We start from the raw sequence: 5,228 nt of genomic DNA on the forward strand, positions 1-5,228 counted from the left end.
CGTGGGAGTGGTGGGGAGGGGGCGGGCGCCCGCCACGGGAGACTGGGTACAGGAACAGGAACTGGCTCAGAAGTGGCGTCGGCGATCTGGCCGACCCGCTTGGAAACAGGTACAACACTCCATAAATGATCAGCTCATCAACACTGATTCCTCCAGAGCACAGAACCTGTTTGTTCTGACTGCTTGAGGCCAACGTGGCCCCAGTTAACGGCCTCCTCCTGGTCTTCCCTTTCCCTGGACCATGTTGCTGGCTAACAAGCGGGTTAATGACCCATGATGTTATTGTTGGTGCTACGCTACCTGTTGGAATTAACTTCACTACTTTGAGACTGTATGTGGTGGTGTGAGGGAAGATGCAGTGACCACCGGTTGGATTTATCGACCTTGGAGCTACTTGAAAGGGAGCGATGTTTCCACTACTCAGTGGGACTTAAGGGTAAGTAAAAAAAAAAAAAAAAAAAAAAAAAAAAACACGTTACATGTCTGTTAGTGTCTTGTTTCTGTAATGTTAAAGAGAAAGAAAGAAAGAAACTGTTAAAGAGAATTCTTCTAAAACTGGAGAAGTTACTATGTCTGCATTATGCCAGAACGTTGTCGTGGGTGAATTCAATTACATAGCCAGACTAGGGTATGTAACCAAACACCGTCTCTTTATTAAGAGCACTGACAAGAACAAAAACGATAACATAAAACACACTTTCAGGTTGGTACTACAGTCCAGGGTCAGAGCCAGCAAACATATACATCAAAGGAATCCAAATGGGATGTCAGAAAGGAGAGTCCAATAATTATCCTGCCTGCTGACAATCAAACTTTTTCTATCTAGTTATCCTTGACCATATGCACCCTGCAAAAAACTCATGAGAATGACTAAGCATTTAACAGCCTACCTAGACATCCTGTCTCCACTAAATATTTCTAATACAAGTATCTAACCAATTTCTATCTGACTAAAAAAATACCTAACAGTCTGGAGCTCCATGCAAGATCTCACCTCGTGTAGTTTCAATGATAATGAGAACGGTGAGGAATCAGCCCGGAACTACTCGGGAGGAACTTGTCAATGATCTCAAGGCAGATGGGACCATAGTCACCAAAAAAAAACAGTTGGTAACACACTATCCCGTGAAGGACTGAAATCCTGCTGTGCCCGCAAGGTCCCCCTGCTCAAGAAAGCACATCTACAGGCCCGTTTGAAGTTTGGAAGGGATACCATACAAGGAAAGTATGTAAGTGAAGGAAACTTGGACACAATTAAGGGAACTGGAGTGCAACCATGGTCCGTGGTATCTCAGTCACATGCTTTATATGCCCAATGATCCACCCTGATGCAAAGTGCAACCTCTAATCCACACTGAAATCATTTTTAGAAGTGTTTTCTACATGTCTCATCCCTGTCTGACTCTGCAGATAGAATTCCATTATGTGAGATGTGTCAATCCAAACTGAATTTGTGAGACTCCCAAAGAACCCTCACGATTTTTTTTACACTTAATTTCTATTTTTTCTGTCTGCTGTGTTTAATCAGTTGTTTAAATGCAAATCCCATTGTTTTCTGTTTCTACTGGAATCTAGGTATTACAACTGATCAGGTTGCTTTGTTTCACTTTCACTTTAACCCTCTGCAATGAGCCAGGAAAAATCAATAAATCAATTGGCTACATAACACTGCAATTTTTTCCTGATGAGCCTACATGAAAACTATTTTTATACAGTACGTCTGATGAAGTCTCTTTCCCCTGCCGCTGTCCTGCAGACAGACAGACAGCTGTTCTGATCAATATGGTCTGGCCGTGGTACCTGGCCTACCTGCTCTGAGACTCCTGTCCTGCTAGTCCTCCCCATCAGTAAGCTTTTCTCCCTGTTTGCTCTTTCTCGGAGGACTTGTGACTCAGTGTTCCGTTTCTGGCCAGTCCAGCGCTTACTCAGCTCATCAGACAAACTATCTCCTCTGGGTCACACATGGTGCCTCTCTACTCTGTGACTGCTACACACTACTTTGTCTGCCTGGAGCTACACTGCTCTGCTTCCTCGGCTCTGAACTCTCAGACCACCAGACGCTTCTCCTTTCAGCCTACCAGATGATATTCTTCCAGCCTGCCAAGCGCAAGTCCTTGCAGAGCACCTGTGTCATTCTACTTAACCAAGTCCACGCTATCTAGTCTTCCTGCTTAGCACCACATTGCTCGGCCTCCCAGGTGCTATTCCTCCCAGCCAGCCTGGCACAACTCTTCCCTACTTTCCATTCACAATGAGCAATGAGGAGTCTGTGCCAGGCTGAGCCACTCACTCAGCCCGGCACAGACTCCTCATTGCTCTCCCCATACCACTCGTTCCAGCCTACTCTAAATCATTTATTCAGCCTGCTCGGCTCTCCGCTGCTCTCCCATACGATTCAGCCAACACAGTGCAACTTACTCAGCCTACCCTGCACTCCTCATCTTCATTATCAAGCTCCAGTCTACCCAGCAAGCCCAGCTTATCTCCAGCCACTTCCCAGCACACCCTTTCTCCATGAGCCAGGCTCAAGTTCCTCATCCCATCCTCCTGCCCTACTCCGGTGGTCTTCACAGCCCACATCCCGTAATTCCTGTACATCCAGACCACCTCACTTGACACTGGGGTCCTGCCAGTCAGCTCTCCACAGTTCAGCCAATGCCTGATAGAGAGCCAGTCCTTTGAGCCTGCCTCCAAATCTCGGCCCTCACCATCTGGGATCAAGATAATCCTGACTGGCTCTTGCCCAGCTGTCACTGTATAGAGTAGATCTTTCTCCAGCTCTGGGCTGTCGCCTGACTGGGCTACTTCAGTCTCTGTCTCACACAGCGGGGAGAACTGAGTGACAGCACTCAGTTTCCATTAACAATGAATAGGCAGCTGTCCCTGACCCAGGGTTTTGTCTGCGTATGTGCTTGGAGTGCTCAGCAGTGCAGCCACGCACTTTGGCTGCAGGGGGCTCACATAGAGGCAACAGACTTTCCAGCACTTACAATGGTGAAAAATCATTTAAAATATTCCTGTATCCAAATTATGATGTGGATCAGCACCAGTATCTGTCTGTCTGATGCACACACATCCTCCATCCTCTACAAGAAACAATCACTAAGTGTCCTTACTGCCAAAATGTCCTTGATCAACAGAAGGTCAATTAACATTAGTGCAGGGATACATAAACATGTAACATATAGCTGTGTAGCAACATCCCTACTGTAATATTCATGTTCACAAGAAAGAATAGCCTCTATATCTGTACTGAATTCCAGCGCTCTGCAGCTCTGTCAGGACAAGCTACAGTAGTACACTTTTCTTCACTGGCTTTCAAAAATGGCTTTCTTGACACATTACTGAATTAATGATTTTTTTCCTCCTATAGTCTCATAAGACCTATGAAAATAACATTTTCACTATAGAGGTAAACATGCCATGCTCGGTATTTGAATAAATTAAAATAATTCACATAACTTTTAGATGTATAGTTACCCTTTAGTTGAAAGAGTAAAAGTGAGGCATATGAAAAACAATATACTTTCTGGGTGATCTCTTGCTTTGCAGTACTGTAAAATACACATAATGTGAAAAACATATTCACAAAAAGAAAATACATAAGTCACAAAGCATAAATGATGAAACATAAGGTTGTTTTTGTGTGTCTGTGCATTCAGCACATCTGGTTTTATAGTGTTTATTTTTATCTTCACACCTTTAATTGCTAGCATTTAATCATTAATAGCTTTGGTAGCTTTTCTAAATTCAGATCCAGGCATCACAAAAAAATGTATATAGTCATCCCAAATATTATTTTGGAAAACTGAGATACTTTTGTTTAACAGAAATTAGAGGTGTTTCAATAGCAACATGGTACAAGTTTGAAGTTCCAGATGGCACCAGCTAAGAGTAAATCTTAAATCAGGCTGCAGAGATGTCTGCCAGCAAGGCCTCTCTGATTTACTCGGTATGTTTATTATACTGGTATTATTTGTGAGGGCTCTGTCTGCCTCTGGCCTCCCATGTTGCACTCCATCTCACTGTACCTTCCAGTCTGTGTCAGCTTTGATAAAACTGAGCCAGTTAAAAGTGAACATTGGTCCCACTCTTTTTGCCACTATGAACAAACACGATGCAGATGCAGCAAAAGGCAACATCAAAAGAGTTAATAGATAAAAGAAAAAAAAACTTTACTACCACAAAAGCAGTAACTGTTTATGACCAGAATTTCAGTGTTGGGATGTGTCACAGGCTTGCATGTTTAGGTAGGTAGGTACTTTATTGATCCCACAGTGGGGAAACTTCTGTGTTACAGCAGCAATAGAGAACAGCCAACATAACACCAGAAGAACAGACACCACCATAAGAACAGAACTTCATAGAAACAAGGAAAAGAACACAACAAGGACACAGGTGCTGTAACTTGCTGCCACTGCGTGTGGCGCATGCATACGTACGTACGTAGTAACAAAGAACTTAATCTTAAAATAAAAAGTTACATAAGGGCAACAAAGCATTAGGACCCATACGCACAAGGATTATAAAAGTAGCGTCATCAGAACATTACATTTGACACAGCAGAATAAGCAAATCAAAGGCACCTAAAAACAGGGCAGAGCAGCACTGGAGAGAATCAGGAACAGCAGTAGAGACTAAACAACCAGGAAATCAAGAACAATTGAATATTACTCACATAACTAGAAAATTGCATTTTCTGAAGAAAATGCGTATGGATGCTGAGTGCTGAAAAATCGCCCTGAAAATGCTGAACATTTCGAGCTGAAAGTATGCTGAAGTTGGAATTTCCCCATTTATTTGAATGGGGTAAGATTTTCAGAATAAAGCTAAATATTTTAAAAGTATGAAGTTTAGAAAACTTCTGAATAGAAGCATGAATGTCCTTGAAGAGCTGAACATTTTGATACCTGAAATAGCTGAAAGTATGCTGAGGTAAAATTTTCCCATTCATTTGAATGGGGCAAGATTTTCAAAATAAAGCTAAATATTTTAAAAGTATGAAGTTCAGAAAATTTCTGAAAAGAAGCATGAATGTCTTTGAAGAGCTGAACATTCTGATACCCGAAATAGCTGAAAGTATGCTGAAGTAGAATTTCCTCTATTTGTTTGAATGGGGCAAGATTTTCAAAATAAAGCTAAATATTTCAAAGGTATGAAGTTTGGAAAAATTCTGAAGAGAAGCATGAATGTCCTTGAAGAGCTGAACATTTTGGTAGCTGAAGGTA

Source organism: Monopterus albus, unplaced genomic scaffold, assembly GCF_001952655.1.
Source record: "Monopterus albus unplaced genomic scaffold, M_albus_1.0 scaffold426.1, whole genome shotgun sequence".
Classification (NCBI taxonomy): Eukaryota; Metazoa; Chordata; class Actinopteri; order Synbranchiformes; family Synbranchidae; genus Monopterus; species Monopterus albus.